This window comes from Talpa occidentalis, unplaced genomic scaffold, assembly GCF_014898055.3.
Source record: "Talpa occidentalis isolate TD23 unplaced genomic scaffold, MPIMG_talOcc4v2.1 talOcc4.16, whole genome shotgun sequence".
NCBI lineage: Eukaryota > Metazoa > Chordata > Mammalia > Eulipotyphla > Talpidae > Talpa > Talpa occidentalis.
In genome coordinates, this window is record NW_023601653.1 from 11,159,529 (window position 1) to 11,184,900 (window position 25,372).

The following is a 25,372-nucleotide window of genomic DNA, read 5'->3' on the forward strand; positions in this document are numbered from 1 at the left end:
TTGAGGAGCTAATTCCACAAGGTGACATCTGTATCCAAAGGAAATGCCAGCGCCTCAGAAAGCTTAGGTGATCGAAAGCAGATCACAGGCTGCCTTTCACAGGTAAGTATTCAGATCACAGGCTGAATACCTACTGTGCGCTGCCTGTGTGCCGGGAATTCACAGTCCTAGGCAGTATGACTGTGGTCCACAACCCAGACACGGCCCTGTCCTCATGGAGCTCCCAGGCCAGCGGGGAGACACATCAATGAGCTAATGGCCAAAGATACTTCATCTCCACAATATCAATGCATTTAGAATACAAGCCCCAGAAGGACAGGGGTCTGTGTCTGTTCTGTTCATCGATAGTGTCAAAAGTGCCCACAACAGAGTCTGCCACATCATAGGTGCTCAATAAATATTTGTGCAATGAACAAAGTGCTATAAAATTAATGCAAAGGGTCAGGTGAGAGTGTATGACGAGGGTACCTAAGATAGGCGGGAGTGCAAGGCTTCCCTACAGCGGCTATGTCCTCTGAATTTGGGGCTGCAGAGGAGGCTACAGGCAGAGGGTGGGTGGCATGGGGCCCAGGGTGTCAGTAGGACTGGCAGAAGCCTCTCTGGAAACAGGGCTCTGAGACAAGGGCAGAGGTCAAGCAGGGGCCACGTGGTGTGGAGTCACTGGGGATGCTTTTGAAGCCTGAGCACCCCCCCCAAAAAATTAGTTTAAAACACTGGAGAGAGAGAGGGGAAAATCTGAGGTTATTTCTCTCACTGATCCCTTCCCCCTTTGAACATCACTAAGTAATTAAAAGTCACTGGATTGGGCCTCCCTGGTGGCGCAGGTGGTTGAGCACAGCACTGTGAAAGCTGTCCACAGCCTCTGCAGTGCCGGTTCAATCCCTGCCGGCCACAGAGATACCCACATGGTGTGGCAGACCTCTCCTGTCTCGCCCGCTGCTCCCCTCAGCAGTGCTTTCGGTCCATCTGCCTGCTCTGTTCCCTGCTCTGTCTCTGGTGAGTCCTCTCACCCTCCCGCACATCTGGCCTGTACCCCAGTTCTTGTATTTATGAACAAATCTTTAAAAAAAAAATCACTTGATTATATATAGTCATAGAATAATGTGTGCCTTCTTTTAATTGCTTAGTAGAAGGCAGAGAAGAAATCATGAATTACTGCCCCAAAAGGGATATTTGTCAAGGAAGACTTATGAGCCATGAGCAGTTGGCGCTCACATTGAACTCGGGAGCAGCTCCATATTTCAAGCATTAGGAAGACAGTGCAGGACAGAAGGGAAGAAGCCCCCTCCTCCTGCTTCCTGGCAAAGCCCGGAGGCTCCACAGGCGAACGTCTTATTCCCGGATGGAAGAGCAATTGCCCTTCCTGCTCACAGGCGCGCTGTGAACAAACAAGAGATGGCCTTGACTTGACCAGCCTGATGATAAAGAAAAGGGCCCCACAGGCCCACGGAGGCTCGGCACCACCTCCCCTCCCGCCCTAACAGGGAGGAACACCCCAGTGCACACATTTCCTGACTTCTGGGAAGCTTCCTACTGCCCACGATTGCTTTAGCGTTCTGGGAAGCCACTGGGGTGTTTATGGTATCCCTGGCGAGGAGCAAGAAAGAGCGGGTCTGTCTTTAGAACACCCTCAGCAGCCCGGGTCAGGATGCAGTGAAGGACTCGGAAGAGAGGCCGACAAACTTGGAAGAGGATTTAGCAGCATCGTCTGGGAGAACTGACGGGTCAGAACCAGGGATCACAGTCACTACAGAGACAAATACAGCCGTCAGGAGGCTTCCCTTCCCTCCCACCCCCCGCATCAACCCCAGTGGCTCATCGATCTAATTCCACAATTAGAGAATCTTTTCTTTGATATGAAGCCATAAGACTCCCTATCACCTAAGGACCACACTCCTCCCATAGGAAGCACTTCTACTCACGTCCTCACACTCAGCACCTCTTGCACGAATTCTACCTGAGCTGGCTGGAGCATCTTGGGAGCAGGGACTTGGTTATTTTAAATTCAAATCTGCACCGAGCACACAGTAGGCACCTGTTAAACACGCCTTTGCTTGGGCTGTGCTTTCTCCCTGAAGTCATCGCCCACTCCTTCTTCCACACCATCAACCCCAATTCTGTCTGTCCGGCATCTGCTGGCTTGGAAGCCAGGAGCCCTCATGTGCATCCTGATCGCGCTCTCCTCCCACACTGCTCACTGTGGGGACCCCCGGGAGGGTCCTTTGGCTTCACGGTCTGTGTTGATGGGATGTTTCGCCTCCATCTGTCTTCCCCACTGAAGCGCCAGCTTCTCGAGGGAAGACTTGGTGCTGTATTTATCTTAGAACCCATCCAGAGCAGATGCAAGGCAGGCAAGAATTTACAGGCAAGTGACTTAGTAAGGGGTGCTCCCAGGAAAGAGGGGGAGCAGGCGGTGTGCAATCCTGAGCATCACCAATCAGCAGGGTCTCATTCTCGGGTTAACGCTCTGCTGTCATTAATTCATGGATGCTGAAATAATTCACATTTTTTTAACTGGGGTGGGGGACTGCAAATTAGGAAGCTGATCCTGGGTGTCAGATGGGGAAACAAGGAATCCCAGCAAGGGTGTAATTTCAGGCTCAATGCCGGTCTACATCCTGACCCCATGGGGAGCTTGAACGAATGACAGAGGACTTTGTGGTGAAGTGGCCAGACTCAGGGCTTCCCAGGAAGTAGTAAATTCCTGGATTCTTATGCATCTCAGTGCAGGAGAGGGGGCATCTCCACCCAAAGGTGGCCTTGGACGCAGGTCACAGTTGTGGTCATTAGAACAAAGCACAAAGGAGAAGCCAAGGGGCCGGGGGACCTGGCAGAGCGCCAGCAGTGCCCACGCCTCCATTTTGATAAAATTACTTGAGTTGAATTATCAGATGCAAAATATGGGGTCTGAAGAAAAGGGAATTTCTTCCCCTGGGTGATCCAATTGGAAGAAATTTGAATGAAGCGACTCCCTTCCAAAGACAGAAGCTGCACCTCGCCCTGCCTTCCGGTATTCATAAACGTGCCACCGTGACGCTGCTTCCTTGACTCACCTGGCTGCAGCTCCCCACCTTGGGTTAAAGCACCTAAGACTGAGTAACAAATCAATTCTCAATGCTCTCCTGCAAAATTTCCATGTAGTCCCAGGGCACCAACACCGGCGCATGTGATCAGGGGGTTTCCCCGCATACCAAGGGACCCTTATTTTTAAACTGAACCAACTGGAATCCTGTTTCGGGAGAGAGCCTTCCTTTAAGTCAGACCTAAATTTAGGGGTACAACTGCTTAGAAAACTTGCCCAAATATTCAGCATGTGCGTTTCTTCCTATTCAGGATGTTGATCTTGATTAAGATTCCTGATGGCAGGGATTTCTAAGCTTTCTAGAGAGATAGGCACATCACTCTTTGCCTTAAGAGAGAGGTTTTCATGAAAGGAACTAAAACGGGGGCACGTGCACCCACTTACATCCAATTTGCTTTAGTAAGTTGATACAGCTTTCCATCTGCTTGGCCCATTTCTGCCCCGTGAGTGGAAGCTGTCAGCTTCCCTTTTGGAATGGCCAATTTACTCAGCTCATTGATATTCTCCTGCCTCTTCTTTCTCCTTTTAGCCTGACTTCTCAGATTTCTTTTTCCAGCGTGGATCAGATTTCTAAGCTGGGACCCCACTGGCTCCGTGGGGGAGATCCTCATCTTCATGTCTGTAACAGCTAACATTTATTGAGCATTCACCACCCACGAGAAATTGCTTCAAGCATTCAACATAAATTAGTCCATTTAATCTTCACAACAAACCCTATGAAGTGGGTAGAACTAGGCATCCTACTTTATAGATGTGGTCACAGTGACGCAGAGAGGTTAAGCAACTTACCCAAGGCCACACAGCTAGTGCGGCAGGCAGAATTCCAAGAAGGTCCCTGTGGTTGCTGCCCCTTGGGATACATATCCTTTCTCCCTGAGTGTGGGCAGCACCTCGGGATATAATGTGATGTCCTCCTTATGATGTTACATTATGATATTGTTATAGAGCAACCCCGATATTAAACGGGTTCCTGGCTGTGGGTCCTCACCCGCGCGCTTTAAAGGGACTTATGAATACTCTACTACAGACACACGCAAAATGGTTAATAAAAGGTTTATTTACAAGAGAAAAAGAAATAAGGAAAATGTACAACTCAGGGAGAAAATAGGGAAATAAAGTCTTTAATGCGTCCTACCCGATCCGACGACCTGGAAACCCCAAAGTCACTCTCAGAGCTAGACGGACGCCGCGAGCTGGCCGAGGGCCCCAAAATGGAGAGCCCCCAAAGCCCACGTGTCTGCCTTTTGTATCCACCTGGCTGCTTAACCCCACCCTCAGGTCCCAGCCACCTTCCCTTTGGTGGTGATGGGATTTGGAGTTCCCAGTGTCTTTGGCTTTGACCTGGGGTGGGGGTGGAGTCCACAAAGCCTGTATGGAATTTGCTTTGGGGCAGCCTTTTCCCCCTAACACTGGGGTGGGGGTGGAGTCCACAAAGCCTGTATGGAATTAGCTTTGGGACTGCCTTTTCCCCCTAACAATATGACAAGGGCAGAGGGATTTGCAGATATAATTAAGGTCCTTAATCAGTTGACAATGTGTTGATCAATAAGGCAATTACCCTGACCTAATCAGGTAGGCATTTTAAAGAGAAATTATGCCATCTCTGAGTCTCTAGCTGGATTGAGGAAGCAAGCTGCCCAAGGTTCCTCAACTGAAGGGAAATGAATTCTGTTAAATAACCCTTGTTAATAACCCTGGGAAGGAGACCCAAGCCTCACAAGGCACACAGCCCTGGTCAACACATGGTGAGATCCTGAGCAGAGACCCAGGAAAGCCTGCAGGCTCCTGATCCATGGAAACTGTGGATAATAAATGTGTGTTGCTGTAAATGGCCATGGTGGTGTTAATTTGCTACACAGCAATAAGAGCAAGACTGGGATACAAATCCTGACAGCCTAACTCTAGACTTCTCACTCCTAACCACTGTGCTGTTGACCTCTCTACAGCTGATGGAAAAGGGATTAGTTATTGAGTAGATCAGTCGGAAGACTCAGCTCTCATGAAGCTTGGAGTGTCCCCTCCTGACATGAAGCTATCAGCCTGTCCTTCTACTCAGGAATGGCATTATGCACAAAAGCAGGCACAGAGGCAGCCAGCAAGGCAAGGACCTTCACAACCCATGGAGAAGATGGCACTAAACAAATAACCAAAACACAAGAAAACACTTGCAATAGGCAAAGGGCTGCACAGGAGAAGTACAGGTGCTGCAGGAACATGTGTGATACCCTGGAGAACCACTGCCTGTGACCGAGGAAGAGTCAACCAAACAGAGATGAAGAAAGGGGAGAGCTAGATTTCTGGGCGGAGGGAACAGCATGTGCAAAGGTCCGGTGGCAGGAAAAAGCAGGGACAGCCAGGTTCTGCATGGTTAGAAAGGAAAGAGAGACCCAAAATGAAGCTGAAGAAGGCGGGAAAGGCCAGTTCAACTGAAATGACATTGCTGTTAAGCCAAAGCTGACGCTCTCTGTCAGGAAAACTCAGCCCACGTGACCCTGGACAACTGAGACATTTCTCTGGCATTGGTGGCCCACAGTCAAAATTCCTGCTTTCTGAGAAGGAAACTGAAAATGTTTCCAAACCCAACAAGCCTTGGTAGGTTCATTTTGGGACTCTGATAGCTAAAATTAGAACCTTTTGCTGTTTTGTCATTTCCTGAATGCATGAAAACTAAACCCTAAAAGGTGGCCTGGACTTGTGGTCAGTGGGTCCTGGGAGGTGAACCTGCCCATATGTGTCAAGCTGGAGACAAAGCCCCTAGAGAAAACACAGGAGGAACACGCCCCCCTCCCCAGGATTAAACTAGAGCTCCGCAGCCTCCCGCCTCCTGACCTCTGGCTTCATGGTGAATGTTGGGGCCCAGACACATCGCTCCCAGCCCTCTGAACACTGTAATGGCAGCAGCCTGTGCTCTGGGACACTTAAGAGCCTTGGCAGATGGAGGCCACGGAGCACTGTGCCCAGCAGCAGTGAAGGGGGTGGCAGTGTGATATGGTTATGGGGTGACCAGCTGTGTGACCTAAGGCAAGCTATTAACCTCTCTGTGCCCAGATCATTATCTATGGAATTGAGTGTCTACTTTCTAGGGTGTGATGAGTGAAGTAATGTGTGCAAAGCACAGAATAGCTAGTGCCTGGCACAGAATAGGTGTGCAAGGAATGTTAACTACCACTGCTACTGCCGTGACCACGCCTTACGTCATCACCATCAGCATTGTTCCCATCCCCATCAGTGTCACCCTCCTAAGTACAGACCTGGCTTTATGAACAAGGGAATATGCCTCCATCTTCCACAATCTCATATCAGGGTTTAAGATTCCCAGGAAGGAAAGAATCCCTGACTCCCAAATATGGGCGTGTTGCTTTCTTGGTGGCAGAGAAAGTCCTCAGGTCCGTGGCTAAGGGATACTTGGTGATGCTGTCCACCTCTCTAGTGCTCGGATCTGAGCTCGCTAAATCACCTGTCACTTACAGTCTGTGCCTTAATTGGTGTCCTCTCTCAGAGAGAGGAGGGGCTGATGTGTTGATGAGAACTTTCCAGCCCTGTGGAAGATCGTTTGATTTAAAAGAATAAATAGGCATCTCATTTATTTTTTTTAAAGTCACATGGAAAATCAGCCCTGGCGATTCTCCCAGGAAAGGCTGCATTTACATCCACAAATATATTTCCACCACCTCTGGGGGACTGCCCGAGCCAGAGATGGCAATTAAGAAAAACATAAAGCATTTGTCTATGCTTCCCAAATGCACAGAACTCTTTCACGTGCATTATTTCATTTGCTCTGCCCAATCCTATAAAGTATTACACTTTCCCTCGTTTCTCATGGGTTCAGTGAATGTGGCTTTTAAGGTTAACATGAATAGACAAAAGTTCTGGTCTTTTAAAAAAGAAGTTGTTAGTGACATAATTGTAAGAGGGAGTGTTGGTTAGCATGAATTGTACAGCAGGTTTTATGAGGATTTTAAAAAGCTTTTCTTATTAAATAACTATAAAACCTCACCAAAATAGCTCAACTAACTTGGGAACAGGCCAGTCATAATTAGTGGAAAACCTGAAATGCAGAATATTTTTTTAGAAACGCACTTTTTAATACTTGAAGTCCACATAGTAAAAAAAAAAAAAAATCCATTGCTAATAAAGAGCCCATGTTTTGCAAACAAACAAGACTCCGTGAATCGGGCTGGTGTCCTTAAGGAAGGTAAACAGCCCCACTATGTGAGCATGCAGGCCTCCGGTCTTCATCTGAAAAGAAATAAGCCTCTGAGGACAAGGACTGGATCATCTCCAGGCACCTCCCAGCTCTCCAAAGCGCATCTTTTCTCATTATGTTCACACTATTAATTTGCTTCACAAATTCCTTCCTCATGGTGAACTTGGAGGAAATGTTACATATTCTAAATTAGCAAGGTTCAAATTAATGAGCTTTTGCTGTCTTGCAGGCAGATTTGGAGATGAAAAAGAAATGCGATCTACCAGCACCCACTCCGACACAGAACCGCAGATCCACGTGGCCCAGCCCCACTCCCAGGGCGCCTGGAGGATGGAAACTTTAGAGGGAGTTCAGGTATTTTGCCTTCTTCAGAAAGGAAAAAAGCATGAGTGAGTTGCCTCTCTATCTAACAATAAAAATGAAAGGGATGACCTCTGGGTGTCCGAAGAGCCCAGAGACAGGGACCTCCAGATGGAAGCATATAGGTTGTTGGAAATCCATGCAATTTTCCAGAACATTGGGACATTACTAATTTCTTATCTCAGGAAAAGGTTATTCCAGTGGTTTCAGGTTTTGTGTAGCTGCTTAGTGACAAGATTAGGCCAAATAATTATAAAAGCAATGTCAGATTCTTTACCAAAAGGGAATTGGATGCCCTCCCACCCCATCCATATATTGAAACCCAAGCCCCCAACATGACTGTTGAAGCTGGGGTCTTGCAGGATGTAAATAAGTTTAAATGAGGCCATAGGATGGGGCCTTAATACAACACGTATCCCTGTAAGTAGAAGACTACCAGGTCTGTGTCTGTCAGTCTGTCTGTCTGCCTGTCTCTCTCTCTCTTCTCTGCCCCCCACGCAAAGAGGCCAGGTGAGGACAAGGCAAGAAGGCGCGTCCCAAGTCAGGAAGAGACCCCTCCCCAGACATCTTGACCTTGGACTTCCAGCCTCCAGAACTGAGAAAATAAATGTCTGTTTAAAATAAATGTCCGTTGCTTAAGTCACCCAGACTGTGGCATCTTGTTATATAACAGTCTAAGCTGATTAGACACCAAGAAAAAAAGGTAGTAACAATCTAGCTAAAAATGAGGGTCCACTGGTATCAACTCTGTGCTAAGGGATTTAAGTGCATTATCCCATTTAACTCTCACGTCAGTCACACAAGGGAGGCGCTATTATTATCTTCATTTTGCACGATCTACTGGTTTATGAATTTGTTCATTCATTTCCTCCCTCCTTCATTCACCCATCTGACAAATATGTGGCAACCACCAATCATTCATTCTTTAGACAAACATATGCCAGGCTCCACACACTTGCAAATTTCTACAGAGTAAATCACTTTGATGCCAAGAAAGCCTATTAAGGGGACCAAAAGCGCTGCCCACGTGGCCCATGTGCTGAGACCACACACGCTTATTCTTGAGTGATTCAGTACCAGCCTCTTTAAATCCCGGTCTTCCTCTGCTGCAGCAAGCATTTAATTGCTATTGTTCCAAACCCTCTTCCTTCTTTTCCTTGTCCTGCCCATTATACACCGACCCCTTTTCAACCCCCCAAATGGAGGTTTGGCATAATTGCTCTGTCCAGACCCTAGGTCTGGAGGCTGGAATGGGAGCATCGTAATGAGATGCATAACTGTTCAGCACCACGTTTTTCTTCGCCAACTGTTCTGTGACTCAGACAGGCAATCATTTGCTACCACCTTCCCAATAGAGACACCAGGTTTCCCTTCTCCAGCCTGAGACACTGAGAACCAGCTTTGTCTTCCTCTGAAGCCCCCATTCATTACAGTCATTTTGCTCATTTGCAATTTTCAGAATGGAGATCCACTCGGACTAAACCGAGGGCATTGTTGCTTGAGACACATGCCGTGGGAGTAAAGGGAGGCTTTGAGAGGCCGAATCTTTGCTCATATCCCCAAATTAGATGAATGTGATGGAAGTGAAATAAGTGTTTCCTGATTTAATCATGCAACTGCAGACCGTGGTGCTGGTCGGCCAGTGGCCAGCATCTTACCCCGAGTGCGCACGCGTGCTTCAGGAGGGCTGGACCACGACTGCATCAGCCGCAGAATACTAATAACCAACTCAGGCACAGAACTCTACAGTTTACAGGCAACTGTCTCATGAAGGAAGGATTGCCATTCCCAGTTTTAGAGTTGAAGGATCTGGGTCCTGGAATCTTTGGAATTTGCTCAAGGCCACACCTGTAGTTTGGAGAGGCTGGGACTTGAACTTGAGACTTCTGGCTCTCAGAATTGTCTACAGCAGAGGTTGCTGGTGGAGCAAATCCAGCCATGCCATTTGTATTGTCCAGGGTTCCTGTCCATACTACAGGGCAGAGTTGAGTAGTTGTAACAGAGACCTAAAATGTTTACCATCTACCAGAAAAAATTTGGTCTGCAGCTGACAGCACTGACTTGGTTTAGCACTTTAGAATGTTCTAGCAGAATGAGGTGGCTTTCGGGGAACTCTAGCTGTTAGTATGAGTGTTAGTATGAGTCAAATGACCCTGGCTATGGCTGTCGTGGCTGTTACTGCTGCTGTTAAAATACAATATACACCTCAGAAGCACTTTATTATTTATTTGTTTGTCTGTTTTTAGAGCTTTATCTTCACTTAGCCCTCACAGCAAACCTACAAGATAGGTGCTATTAATATATCCCCACATTGACAGGTGAAGAAACTGAGGCACAGAGATCACCCAACTAGTGACTGGCTCTTAACAAGCAGGCACTAGTACTCCTCTTTCTAGACATTTAGGGTTCATCACATCATCAGAGCATGCCTTAGCAAGGCTACTTAATATCCTTGAGCTTCCGTCTTTGCATCTACAGGAGGGGAGATGTCACCCCACCACGCCCCGTAGAATGGTGAGTCCAACAAAGCTGGGCGCTGCAAAAGTGCTTTGAGAACAGTGGTGGCATGATATAGCTGTGAAGGAAAATCTTCCCAAATACAGCATCATGAACTCCAACTCTGTATCCAGTCCTTTTTTCTCTTTTTATTGTACTGACCAAACACTGTGGCAGTGAGTCCCAACCATCAACAAAACTTCTATCTGAGCCACATTTCAGCATTCCAGGCAACATGCATGGCTGCCAAAGATGTCTTACAAGTACATTAGGATCTGGGATGCATCGCCTTGGCGTGCTCCCTGAGGGTGTCAGCCACGGGTCGGGTCACCAGGCTCGCTGACGCATGGCTGAGAATTGTGAGGCATTTTCTCAGTACCTCAGTGGAGGCTCACAGCATCTCTGAAGAAGGCCACACCTCCAAGACCACACTCGTCTCCACACTCACCAGCTGTTGCTGGATTCTGCTTCCCTAACCTCACACACCCAGCATCTCCCACGGTTCCCTCGGATCCTGGCTATGGCTGCACCCCTGTTAGTTTTCAACGGCTGCTTTATAGCAAACCCTGTGGCTTACGACAACACAGATTTGTTCTCTTACGGCTCTGGAGTGGACAGTTCTGAGAATCAAGGTGTTGCAGCAACTTCTGGAAACTCTAAGGGAAAACACACACTCTGCCTCCCTCAGCTTCTGGAAGTTACTTGTAGTCCTTGGCTTGGGGTCACCCTGACCTCAACTTTTCTGTCCATGGGTCATTCCACCCCCTCCTCGATTCTGAGTTTCTATCACCTTTGAGATGACCCTGGATTTAAGAATATCCTGGAATTTCCACTAATAATCTTTCTGCCATAAAATTCTGAATTTCATCACATCTACAAAGTCCCTTCTTCCATGTCAAGTTAACATATTCACAGCTTCCAGAGATTGGAGTGTGGCCATCTTTGTGGGCTAAATCTGCCTGCCACAGTTTACAAATAAATAACTGCAGGCCTTGGGTTTTAAAGGATCTGGGTCAGGGTCAAGGTGAAGGCCAAAGACAGCACCAAGAGAGGAAGAACAGACTGTTCTGGTTCCTTAGCTGGGTTTCACAATCTACGCTGCTCTCATTCACCACAGAGGCTAGTTTGACTTTTATTCGCCAAAGAGATTCCGTGCCTAGGATTTAGGTGCTTCCAAACGGGAGGTATGACCTGTGAGATTTCCTAGGATCCTCCTGTTTCAAGTTTGAGATCAAAACTCATGTGCCTCCAAGGTTTGCACTGAACTTGGACAATGCTACTTATTAGCAAGTTAAATTCAAACAACCTAAGTGGTCAAGACAAGCAGGTTTCTTAAGCTCAAGAAAGGCTGTGCCCTGCACACTAATCGGATAACAAATGGCAGCAATTTGCCAGGGGCTGCTTTTGGCAAGGCCTTATCTTAACAAGATACTTACCGCTTCTTCCCTTGGATTGAGTTACCCCAGTAATATCCTGGAGGAGACTCAATTATCAATTGCAATTGACTCTCATTGTCCTACCTCCTGGTTCTTATTTCAAGATTATCAAGGCCTGAATCCCAATCATTTTTTTCTTTACAGCAAAAAGGAAAATCACAATGTTTTATGCTATCCTCTGATAAGATAATGAACAAACCAACCAACAAAATAAACCCATTTTGCCAGTTGCAAAAAAAAAAAAGCAACATTTTACTGAGGATGAGTAATAATAATAATAAAGAATTTCAGCCTCCCTGGACTTTCTTATTAAAGAAGTGGTTGGCAAATTCTCCAGTACTGATTTCTCAGGAACTCAGTTTTGAAAAAAAAGAGGATCAGCCCATTTCTTGGCAGTGGTTAAAGCTCTGTTCGAAAAGGCTACTGATTAACTTGAGGTTTGGAGATTATCTGTGGATTTCTACTGTCGTTCACCACCGCCCCAGCCCCCCAGATTGTGAATAATTGCACCTCTCCTCTGCCGCTCCTGAACTCCCTAGTATCTGCCCATTCCTTAAAAAGGTCACATTTCTCTTTAGACACCAGCTCATTTACCCTATGAAATGAAGGAAAGCCCGCTGAGAGCTGAGCCTGAGATTCTAAACTGGGATGAAGTTTCCTATGCGTGAAAGAGACTCAATGTGAGAGAATGTAGAGGTGCCGTGTGAGACCAAATAGCTTTGAGGGTCATGTCCCAAGACATCTCCTGGTATCCAAATGTCGCTCTGGCATGCAATTTCCCTACCAAATGAGGTGAAATTCTCAAGCGATTTCATCAGTCCCAAAACAAACTTTCTTTGGGAATGACAATTGCAGAACGATAAAGCTGCTGGGTGAAGGAGATGGCTGGGCCCCCGAGAGACCAGCTTCCACTGACTCAGTGTCTGCTGCAAAGATTAGAAGCTGTCCCTTGTCCAGGACTTCCAGGTTACTCTCGAAAAGCAGAACCCAGAATGTTCGATGAGTTTATTTCATCCTTTATCTTTAGTGATACGTGGCTTGGGAGGGGGTGAATTAACCCTTTCCTGTATGTAATTCCTTCTGCCACCTACTGGCTGGCGGTCTGTGGGACCAACACTGAGCCTTTGGAAGTCCAGGGATTGACTGAAGGGCAGCCTCTGCCCAGCCCTTCCTGGCTGCCTGTGCGGGGCTGGCTTTCACGGGCTCTGTGCTTCCTGTTAATTAGGAAAGAGACCCAAAATCATCCTGATTGCTATTTGTACACTGATCCTGGTTGGGGTGCTGGCAAGTGGAAGACATCTCCATAGTGCTGGTAACAAAGACCCAGTCAGGCGACTGGAAACAGAAGAATGAATTGAGGAGGAAACGGCAGATGGTCAGTGTGCCTAGGCAGGGAAGAGATGGAAAAGGGAACATCTAAAAGCAGCCTCCCAATTTCCACAGAAGCATTTCGTGCCGCTTCCCTATTTCAGGCACGGTCTCTGGCCCGAACAACCTCATTCCTAGTTCAAGGATGCGCTGTCAGACTCAGGAGAGATGGCAGGAAGCAGAGAGAAGTTGCCATCAGCAGGCCTCCCATGAGGCCTTGCACTCCTCACCTGTCCTGCCCTCTGGGACAGGAGGGGCCTCAGCATCCAGTGCTCCTCACCTGGAGCCACTGGGGGTCTTCACCCGCGCTTCATTCCTACTGACAAGAGTGGAGCCAGTCCCTTTTTAATGTTCATGGGGGAAGGGGTGACTCTACTTAAGGACAAATGAATTGAGGATCAAAGGGGGCTGTTTCAAGCCACCCACTTAGTCAAAGAACACCCATGCTGCGCTGGTAGAGGGGGCCAGGTCCCAAGAGCAATGGGTTCCAGAGCTGACCGCATCATGGCTTGCACCCCTCAGCTGGCCTGGGTAAACCCCCCCATATGCTCCTTAAAAAAACGACAAAACCCCCCAGAGCCTCAGCTTCCGCATCTGTAAATGGGGAGTGACGCACCTGGAAAGCTGCCAGTGCCGGACAAAAGAGGCTTCTCTTAGAAGGCACCCAAACTCTCATTGTCATTGTTTTAAGGAAGTGGGGAGTTTCAAAGATGAAAACAAAAGTTAAAAAAAAAAAAAGAACATTCCACTCGCTCACATTTAACTGCTTACTGCTTGCTGCTGTTCTGGGCACTTAACCACTCAGTTTTGTTTTGTTTTGTTTTGTTTTTTTTTTTTTCATAACAATTCTAGGAGGTAGATCCTGGGATTTCACGGAGGAAGAAACTGAGGCACCCAAAAGACAGGTTGCTGACCCCAGGTTACTCTGCCAGTGAGTATGGATTTGAACCCAGGCATCCTAATTCTAAGAAACCCTATTTTAACCACTGCACTGTATGATCTCTTTAGCTGAAGTTAAATAAATTATTTCCACTTTCTAGATGAGGAAACTGAATTCCCAATACTTGCCAAAGATTCCACTATAAGTGGAAAGAGGAAGAATTTGAACTCTGATCTTAGGGTTCTAACTTCCATTCCCTTTTCATGAAACCGCACTGTTTGGGATAGGCTGAACCCCTGGCATCTGGGGTGGGGGTTGACTCCTACAAAGGTCTTCTGGGGTGAGGGTGGGTGGTACCTGGGGCTTCTTCTTCCTGTTCTTGACAAGGTGAGTCAGGAACAGCCCCATCCGCGAAGAGAACAAACTCGGGCTGTCTCCCAGCCACACCCCCACTCTACCCCAGGGAGCCCAGCTCAGCTCCTAACCCTGCAAACTCCCTTCATCCGGGACTCAGCAGTCAGGAAGGATGGGCTGCTGTGGCCTTGGTTCCAGGGACCCGGCTCAAAGCCACATTTCTCTCCTCCCTGAGTTGAGCCCATTATGAATCCTCACTACAAGCAGAGGACTGTGAGGCTGCCCGTCCATCCAGACTCCAGCTCCTGCCCCTGACAAGTACTCCATGCTCTATAAACACAGCTGCTATTTTCCAAGTTCACAGACAGCAAAGGAGCAGCAGGCTTTGGGAGTGGCGAGGACCTCTTCTGGTTTCCCAAATCCATGTGGACTCCAGAACACTGGTTCTTTGTCACCTAACACACTGGAGGGCTGCTGTTTCTAGAGCCTCTAGGAGCTTCCCCAGCTCCTGGATAAACCACCCAGGATGCTGCAAACATGCAGGTTTCCATCCGGCAGGCAGGGGTAGGGCCCAGGCTCTGTCTGCATTGCTCACAAGCTCCCGAATGACCCGGATGCTACTGGTCCCTAGACCTGTCTCTGAGTTGTAAAAACCTAGAGCAGTGGTTCTCAAACACAGCTGCACATTGGAATCAACTGGGAGCCTTTAAAAAGTTCAGACACCACAGACATTCTGACTCAGTAGGCTGAAGGTGTGGTCTGAGCTGTGGGATTTTGTTAATTTCCTTTGTTGATTCTGAAGTTGGGCCAATGCTGAGAAGCCTGGAAGAGGGCACTCCCCTCTAACAGGTGGAAGTAGGTTCAGCTAGATGGCGCTCTGTCTTCCAAGTGATCTGAACTTCAACTTGCCCAGCTGTCTCCAGAGATCATTTGCTCTTTTCTGGCATTTGTGCCTGAATAACAATAGCAGCAGACATGTAGGTCAGCCTCCTGTGCGGGTCACCTTGCTAAGCACATGACATGTCTGCATTGAGTGAATCCCCACAAGCATCCTGCGAGGGAGGTGCTACTATTGTCCTCATTGAACAGGTGAGGAAACTGAGGCACAGAGAAGGCAAAAAGCTTTCCCAAGCCACACAGCTGGCAGGCGGTAGCTCTGGGATTCCAGCCAAGATGTGCTGGTTCCAGGGCCTGTGCTCTTGACTGTGGCCTCAGGCACGCCCCTTTCGTTCAGAACTTCTACCCACACCTGGGACAGGCTCTGTCCCTGGATCCGAGAGAGTGCTGAGCTTGCTGAGCTCCGTCAGTCAAGCTCTGCGTTGGCAGGATGCCACTTGAGTGTAATGATTTATCTGTGGCTATATCTGCAGATGTCGCAGAGGGAACATTCTAGAGAAGGAACAGATGCTCAGAGCAATTTCTGCAATACTCAAAATGATGGCCAAAACTGTGTTTGGGCCACATTGTGGCTTTAGACATTGGATTTAAGACAAAGAGAAGGAAACTGGCTTGAACAGGCCATGTAGGAAGCACCCAAGGGGGCCTGGGTGTCAGAGCTCTCTGGCATGTTCCAGAATGGCCGGCTTCCTCCCAGGACCACCGACACCTGCCAACACTGGGGCCAGGCCAACCTGCCGTGTCTCTGGCCTGGTCATGGAGATATTAAACAACAGAAGACTGGCTGGAGACACTGTAGCTGCCGACCTTTCTAGAAGTTAGGAGCCTCAGAACTCAGTTTTTATGCATTCTTGGGCTGCTGATCTAAGGATGGGGTCCCCAACCAAAAGGGACAATGCTTCAAACCCTTGATCACTGGTGTGTCCTCTCACCTGTGCTGGTTCCCTGGGCAATGGAGGGTGGGGCTAATTGTCCCTCCATATGTCACTTTTCCTTTGCTCAGTTGGGGTGACAAAGGCTAGGTACACACACACTTGAACACTGGCACATGCCAGTGTCCATCTCTCCACACCTCCAACATCACCAAGCTCTGAATTCAATAGGGCTTCACTGTATAATGGCGAGCGTAATGGTGGTGTCATAGAGAATGAACTACTAGAAGGGAAGGGCCTCTTCGTCTTGAAAGCCTCCACATCTAGCACAGAGCTAAGTACACAATAGGTTTTATGGGTTGAATTATGCTCTCCCCCCATGTATATGTGAAAGCCCCGAAGCTGAGGACCACAGAATATGACCTTGTTTGGCCAAAGGATCACCGTTCTGTAATTAACTAAGATAAAGTCCCCCTGGCGCGAAATGGTGTCCTATAGAGGGGAAATGTGGGTACAGCCACGCAGGAAGAATCATTTGAAAATGAAGGCAAGCCCACAAAGATGCTCCTATAAGCCAAGGATTGCCAGAAGCCAGGTGAGGGGTTCTCAGAAGGAATTAACACTGCCAGCACCTTGATCTAGAGCTCCTGGCCTCCAGAATGGCTTGAGAAAACACATTTCTGTGGTGCAAGTCCCCAGGGTATGGTCCTTCATTTCAGCAGCCCTAAGAAACTAAGAGTGGACATGCACTTGGGGGCGGAGGGGAAGGAATTTCAGATCTATTTCATCCGATGCCCGTTCACTGAGGTTCTACTAGTGCTGCAAGCCCTGCAAGAGGAGGGCAGGAAGAGAAGGGAAGAGGCAGGGCTGACTGTGGGCCAGGGATTGAGGGCTGGTGAGGTCTGGCTGCAGCAGCCCCCAGCCACACCTCGATTCTGTGACTCACTTTCCCCAGCTCCTTCCAGTCCCCAAGGCCTGCATCTAGTCTCTCCAACCTCCCCACACCTGCCACATGCTAGTCTCAAGTCTTATAAAATCCAGTTGAGATGTAAATGACCAAGACCTTTCGCAGTGTTGGCCCTTCCATGAGGCTCACTCTTACACTTTCAGGACAGACGTTTTTAGGGGAGACAGCAGGCATCAGCCTAGAGTGGAGGCGCCCTTTAGACCCAGGCTTTTACTGGGCCCCAGGATGGACACATGGCTGCCTTGATGGTGGCTGCCTCCACACCTGAGGCTGTGAGGCCCTCACCTCGTTAGGCTCAATCTCTATGGGCCAAACTTGCTCAGGGCACAAAACGGGCAGCTTCACTCACTGCCCAAACACCTACCGAGCCCCTCTCTGTAGCTGGCCTGTAAAAGCTAGTGGGTACCCCAAGACACCTCCCCTGCCCTCAAGGGACTCCAAGTCTTAAATGCATGGGGCCAGTGTCATGTATGACAGAGAGGCGACCTAGGTGGGAGGCACGGAGAGGCATTTTCTAGACTCACTCTGTCCAGTATGGCGACCCCTAACGATATGTGCAGGCTGACACATGACATGATGAGGCCAGTCCAAATTGAGGGGTGCTGGATCAGATTACATATCAGATTTCAAAGACTTACTACAAAAACAAGAACATGGAATACCTTAATAATTTTTATTGGTTACATGTCAAAAGGGTCAAATTTTGCATATACAGTGTTAACTAAAAGTAAAGTATTAAAAGGAATTTCACTTGCTTTTTTTTTACTTTCAAAAAAAGTGGCTACTACAATATTTCAAATTATGTACATGAATTATATTATGGTACTTGCAGGTAGGCAGCACCATTCTAAGAAGGACATTTAATCTGAGGGTGGAAAGGGGAGAAATCAGGGAGAGCTGCCTGGAGGAAGTTTCATCTGTGCTAAAAAAAAAAGACTCAGCATTGACTGAGCAGCTTGGTATATACCTGGAACTTTCTACGTATTTTCTAATTTAATCCTTAATAACTGAACTGTTGGTACTTTATTCTTACTTTACAAACCTGGAAAAGGTTTAGCTGTTTGCCCCAAATTTCTCAGTAATTAGTGGTGGAGTTGAGGTGGGAACGCTGGTCCCTATCAGATCAGCAGGCCAACTTTGCCATCCAAGGCAGGCAGGGAGGGAAGGCCTGTGCCAACGCCCACCCCTACCCATGTTCCTCCTACAGAGAACAAGCCAGGGCTTTGTGTGAGCTCTATCCATTCCAACAAGGTTAACATCCAATTGGCCGAGAAGCTTCTTGAGTTGTGTAATTTACAGAAAAATCAAATTATGTAGAGGTCTCTTATAATTGAGGGTAATTTAGGAAATAACGTTCTGAAAATGGCAGATTTTACAGCTGTGTTACCATTTGGAAATGGCTGAGGTCGTTTTGTCAAGCAAATGCCCTTCTCTAGTTGAAATATGCCAGATTGTATTCACAGCGACTGACACAGACACAGGAAAACCCCATCAGAGCGCGGAGCTTATTATCCAGATTTGAATATATCGGGCCCAATCAAGCTTCCTAAAGCAGAGCAGATACCTATCTAGCAGCCTGACTGCAATGTGGATAGATCGATGAGATGGATGGTGCCCCATTAAACGGCCCTGAAGATGGGGTGTTGGTTCCCAGCTAACAGGCACTAAGCTAGGTACTGGGGGGCCACAAACATACCCACGGGAGACCTGGGAAACTCAGCAGCTCTATCTGTCCGTTTTCTAAGCTCTGGGGTGCGTGTACACAGACCCACACACAGGCACACATGGCCTTCTAAAGCAGTACATCAAGTTTGCTAACAACAAAGGTTTCCAGACACATAGCAGAAGTCAAAATTTTTAGAAAGTGCTCGCAATGGATAGTTAGTGACTTCTGGGCAAGAGGAATTCTTCTATCATTTATTATTCAACAAAATTCCAAGTGTGCATCAACAAGATGTTGAACTTGCAGTAAAGGGGCAAAGTATGGCCCCAGAACCCTTAAAAGTCAGGTTGCATAGCTAAGCTATGGAAACAACCCAAATGCCCAAAAACAGATGAACGGATCAAGAAGATGTGAAACATATACACCATGGAATATGACTCAGCAATCAAAAAAGATAAACTCATGCAATTTGCAGCAACATGGATGGTGCTGGAAGGGATCATGCTCAGCGAAATATGCCAGAAAGAAAAAGAAATACCGGATGCTCTCACTCATAGCAGGAATTTAGAAAACCTAAATAAGGGACCAGGAAAAAAACTAATTATAATAAAGTAAAAATCAAAATCAACAAGCAACTATAAATCAGAGACACACTATGGGGTGGGGGGTGGTGGAGGAGAGGAAGGATTAGGGTCAAAATAAGAAGGGTGGGAATTGTACGGGGACTATAACCAAGATGAAAATGCATTGTGCAAAAAGGAAAAGTGATGTAATATATATATAAAAAAGTCCCAGGTTGCTAACTTAACTCAGGTCACTGGTGGCTACTGATGAACACCAGCCCCCAGGTCTGCACACTGTCCGGGGTTCTCTTCACACAGGATTTCAAATCTCACAGATCTGCAAGCCTGGTACCAAACTCAGGTTTTCTAGATAAGGGGGCCCGGGCTTGGGAAAGTTAAATAATTGCCCTAGGTTATAAACCTGGGCTAGACTCTCCAATTTCTTCAAGCATTCAGTTCGCCCCTCTGACCCAGATGGGTCTGACTCAAGAGCCCCCATCTGTCCTAGCTCAAATGGAAATCCGACCAGGGCACCTTTCTGAGAATAATGGAGCCATCGGCCTCGACGAGAGGCCGCCCACTGTCCCTGGTTTTTGCGATGGGCTTGGCCGTCTATTGTAATTTGCAATTAATAATGAAGCATTCTCCCAAGTGCTGTGTGCAAGATCAAGTTCATGTAATATTTCATCTTTGCCAGCCAGCTGCCGTTCTGCTAGGTTGACAGTAAGTAATATCTTTGCATAAGGATCCAGTCCACAACCAAATCAATTAATCCCTCTTTTGGCTGGTAGACAGCTGTTGGGTCAAAGCAAGATAATTAAACAGACCCGTCATTTACCAGGTGGTTGGTAATGAAGGGATTAATTGACCGGAGTTGGGACTGTATAGTGTCTGCTCTTTCTTGCCTTCCCCGGTGTCCATGACCACTCAGCAGCCTTCTTCCCGAACAAACAGGAGGCAGACAGCCCTTCCTCCCTACACACTGAGGCAGGCAGTGGTTCCGAAGGCCCATCTGATGCCTGGCGAGGGTTCTGTGCCTTAATAGCGTGTCCCTTACACTGGCCTTCCCAAATTCTGCCTTGGGGGCTCCCTTTCTTGGGTCTGTCCAGTAATGCTGTTTGAATCTCCAAAGGCTCAGGGAATCGACTCAAAAACCTCCCAGTGGGTATGATCTGGCGATGAGGCTGAGCGTAGGAACTGCCGTGGGTTTTGAGATGCTTTTCACATAAGAGTGGATGTTTCCGCAAGAACCAAAAAGTCAAAGATTTTTTTAACTGCCGGGGCCCTCACCGACCCTCCAAGCCTTCTGAACACGACTGCCCACCAGAATCACCCTGCAAACTTTGAAAAGTTACTGATGTCCCTGCCTGAACCCAGATGAAGCAGTAAAATCAGAATCCAAGGTGAGGCCTGGGCACTGGTTAGTTTTTCAGAGCTTCCGGAGTGGGTCTAACAGGCAGGCTAAGAACCACTGATTTAGTCCAACAGCTTCATCTGACAGATGAGGAAGCTGCAGGAAAGGGGGCATGACCTGCCTTATAAAAGACCCCCAGCTACAAGGAGCTGAGGCAGAAGCGGTAGTTGCTCAGAAATTGCACATCACCTCCTGTGGGTCCCTCCCGACCACCAATCCCACAGCAGGTAAAAACTAAAACTCTCCAGAGGGTGGACAAATTTTATCCCGATGGTGCCAACCTGCCTCTCCCGCCTCCTGTCCAATCAGCTCCCAATGAGCTGCCTCACCCTAGCCACAAACCTCACCGTTTCCTGAATGTGCTGTGGACTGTCTGCCTGAACAACTCGCTCCTGCTGTTCCATCCTTCTGTGATGCTGCTCCCTCTTCTCTGTCAAGTGAAGTCTGCTGTGGTTCAAAGGCCTGGCCCAAATGCCACCTGCCCTGTGAACCCCTCACTTGCTCGGCACTTCGAGCCTATGGCACTTATCTTGGTCTTCTGTTTCTTCTAGAATGTCTCAGGAGAAATAGATTTTGGCAAGCATGGCTGAGAAAGCCATTGAGGTTGGGGATAGGAAAGTTCCCCAGCCCTCTTGAACTAGCCACGCTTTTATCAATCTAACTGAGTCAATGATGCAATCTTCCAAATTTCACCAGGGTGTGCACCCCATAGCAGAGTTCTCAGGGGTGATTCCTAAGCTTATCCTGGTTCAGTGGGGGAGATACAGACCTCTCCAGATATCAGCTTCAGTAAGAGAAAGTCAGTATTTTTAAATAAGATTAAATAAGCAAATGTTCATTGGACAGCTACCGTGCATTCCATACCTTCCATAAGCCCGGGGTGGGATGGCAGGGGGACAGTGGGTTTACAAGTATTCTGAGCACACCCCAGGTCTTACCCTGACTCACTAAGAAAGAGAAACTCACAGAAGCATTTTTTCCACCTGGAGAAGATCATGTGCTAGGTTAGGATGCCAGGATGATAGGTTGATCCCCTTGCAATTTTGCAAGGTCAGAGAGGCCCAGCTCTACCTTCGAGGACCTGCGCAATCTGGGCAAATTGCTCAATACTTTGAAGTCTCAGTTAACTTATCAGGAAATGGGCTTATCATATGCCTTCCATAGAGATATGTGGGGGAAACACCTCGACTAGTCACGGATATGCATTGCACACTCACTGTGCAGTAACTCTCCTTTTTGTGCCTCCCTCTCTTCTTTCCTTCCTGGAACATGAATTACGGAGAAGTATATTTACTTTCCCTTAGTGAAGAGAGGACCAAGAAAGGCCTCAGAACAGCAGAGATCTCAGCATGGCCCACTGCTCTTGCCACGCTCACAGCCCTGCGACCCTTCTGCCTCCTTCTTGATTCTATGCTTTCTCTCAAGTAGTTCACCCAGAATTTCACCCCATCCCTGATCATCACTGGTTCTCTAGACCCACAGGAAGGCCTGAGACCACTGGATCTGGTATATTCCATGCACGTCTCCTAGACTCAGCACTTAGAAAGTCCTGGTCAGCCCCAGGCTGTGCAACGTCTTCTTGGAATGGGGTAATCACAGGGCAAGTCTAAATGCTAAAGAAAGAACCAGGCAGGGCAGGGCTGAACCACATGAGTGATGCCGGGACTATCTCAGGCAACCCACGAGGGACCAGGAGGTGGGCGAGGCAGAAGGACAGGCTGTCTCGCCCTTGCTGGCATTTGGGGGCAATTATGCCCTATTAATGGCTGACAGTGTAGCTCTGCCCTGTGCATCTGAGCTGAGCCAGGGCAGCCCACAAATGTGTTCGACCCACAAATATGCAGTTGGCAACTCCTGAACTTTCGGTGACTTGACGCCAGCTGATCTGATCAGCAATTACGTTTTATTTTGGGGCCAGGGAGACAGCAGAGAACCAGGAAAATTATAAGACATCAGAGTGCAGTTTTTCTAAGAATATCAACTACAAACTTTTTAAAAACAGATTGTTGTTTTAATGGTTAGGAGTTTGCAAGGCACTAAAATAAGAAAACCTTGAACACTAAAATCAGATTATAGCCAATTTTCCTAAGAGAGCTTTTAAGCCTTTGTCCAATGAAAATCTGGGTTTGATTTTTTGGGGTTTTTTTTTTTTTTTTTGGAGCAGAGATGGGGTAATTCCTGCCAAGAGTATTTTGCTGGTAAGAGAAAGCAGAGCATATAGATAAATGGATTTGAAGTTTGTCCTGGGTTTGAACCTTTACTCTGATTCTTACTAGCTATCTGACCTTGGGACTGCTATACAACTTTCTTGGCATCAATTCTCCTAAACAAAAACAGGGGTATAATACAGAGCGTGGGGGTTATGCTAGGCATTAGATGGGGGAATTTATAAGCCTCTCAATAGCATCTGGTCCACAGCACCCATACATGGTACCAAGATGGCACCTCCCTGCCATAACACTGGGATCTTATCATGGAAAACTAATGGTTCCTGTTTCCACCATCACATATCAAACCCAGATAACCAGTCAACATAAAAAACGGAAATGGTATCTCCAGGAGCAGTTTGATTTCCAGAAATTGTAGGGTTTGTCATCTGCTTGCATGATAACATCAACCCAGGCTTAGGGGCATCAACGGCTCAGCGGGTAGGGAAACAGAAGTAACCACAACCAAGCCCACTGGGGGCAAAGCTGGTAAGTGACTTGTGGGCACAAAACCTCACTCAATGCAACAGGCTTGCTCACACTTTCTTGCCCCTAACTCCACACACCCCCAACTCAAATGAGCCCCAAGATGGTTCCTCCGAGAAGCATCTCTTAGGAACTTGTGTGGGAATGGAACATAATTGTAGCTTGTAAAGGAAACCAGCCTAAGAAAAAACATTCCGGACAACATCCCGAGGAAATGGGGAGATCTTCCTGCGGGGTCATTTTCCTGCTTGCCAGCGAAAGGGGCCAGACAGCTTGCCCAAGACATTCTTGATGGAGGGCGGTGACTCACCCACCTACGCCTGCCAAATGGTCCCAGAGCTGCCTCCAGTCCCACTGTCTCTCCCAGGCCCTACCAATATGTCACCCAGACAACACTCACAACATCACCAGAAGGAAGAGATGACCTTGACCTAGGAAGACCATCTTCCCTTCGAGTGGCTCACCAATGGACCCAGCAGGGGCCCCCCCCCAGGTGACTCAATCATGTCAACCTGGGATAATAAGAGGAACCAGTCCTGGAAGGCCAAGCAGTCATACCCTGCTTACCCTTCTGTGCCCATCACCCGGCAGTGGCTGCGTGTAGCAGGCGCTCACATCAGCAGATGAAGAAATGAATGAGTGAACGAATGAGTGGGTCCGGGCATGAACAAACTCCATAGGAGACATGTTATCTCACGCAACGCTGCAAGGCACCTATGTGAGCCCGTGTTTTAAATAGGGAAAGGCAGACTCTGAGGGGTTAAGCATCTTGTCTACACTCACGTAGCTAGGAAATGAGGAAACCAGGCTCTCAACCCAGGTCTGGCTCTATAGGTCAAGGCTTCCAACGTCGAAGCCACCCTCACAACCATGACGATGAATCATGTTTACACAGTCCCTGACACATCAGTTATTTCATCCTCCCAACATTCCAGAGAGCTGGGAAAACTCACCCTTAAGAACACTCGCCATGCCTTCAAGGTTGCACAACCAGCTGGGGGTGAAGCAAGAATTGGAAGCTGGACTTTCATGCTTTCCATCACTGATATCTGAGGGCACCCCCAATCTGCTGTGTTCCGTAGAACGGGGTGAGGACACAGGAAGTGGAATTCCTGCTTCAAAGGCGCATCTACTTCAGGAAAAGTTCCCTCCCCTGACACCATATGTTGCCCATAAAGTTTCCTCAGCGGAGCAGCACTCTAGCAGCTTTGTTTGCAAAGGGAAACTGATTAGAGGACAGAGGATGCTGGTTAAAGACAGGAACGCATCGTGTGTTTTCAATGCGGTTCTCCTCAAATCCTATCTTGGTTCTGTCTCCTCCTGAGGACACAGCATGTGAACAGGCTGGGAGGCTGGCCTAGGACAGTCAGACTGGGCACCAAACCCAATGCAAATACAGACACTCTTCGGAGGCGGCACAGGTCATGTTCCAGGTGACGGCAATTGGTTTCCCAGTGCGTGTAAGTGATGTTTATGTAATCCTGCAGTCTCTTAGGTGTGTGATAGCACTGTGTCTGAAAAAGCAATGTACATACCTTAATAGAATATACTTGGTTGCTAAAAAATGCTAGCCATCATCAGAGGAGTAGGATAATGGCCCCAAAGACTCCTCAAAGCAGAGTTGCATGCGCCTTCAATTTGTAAAAAGCGCCTTATCTGTGGAGTGCAGTAAAACCAGCTACGCCTGCATCAGATTCCCCACCAAGTCACCAGAGAGTCTAGGAAAGGAAGCCTCAGGCTACTGAGTTTGCAATAACCAGCTACTCTGACCTCATCAGAGTAGCTGGTGGTGCTCCAAAGGGGTGGAGTTAGAAGGGCGTGGATTCATGGTTGGGTTACCCAGGATACACAAACCCAGGAGTCCATTTTTCCAGAGGTGGGAAGAAATATGGGGTCAGAAAATTCTCAGGCGCATTCTTTTACGAGACCTGGTGTGGGGGAATTCAGCACCATGGAGAACTAAGCATCATCTTCCTCCATCAAGCCCCTTGCTCCACAGAAATAAAGAATTTGACACAAAGGAAAATTCAGAGACTGTACAGGTAAGTTGCTCATCGCTTTTCTTTCCCAAAAACCATAAGTCAGTTGATATTACCACTCATTGTTTACTGACCAGTTCT

The 25,372-nt window shown here is 47.8% G+C and overlaps 1 protein-coding gene across 2 annotated transcripts in view; it reads right to left on the reverse strand.

Annotated features, from left to right (window-relative positions):
* CHST11 (carbohydrate sulfotransferase 11) overlaps positions 1–25,372 on the reverse strand; it is a 224,537-nt gene that overhangs the window by 92,708 nt on the left and 106,457 nt on the right. The window lies entirely within an intron of this gene.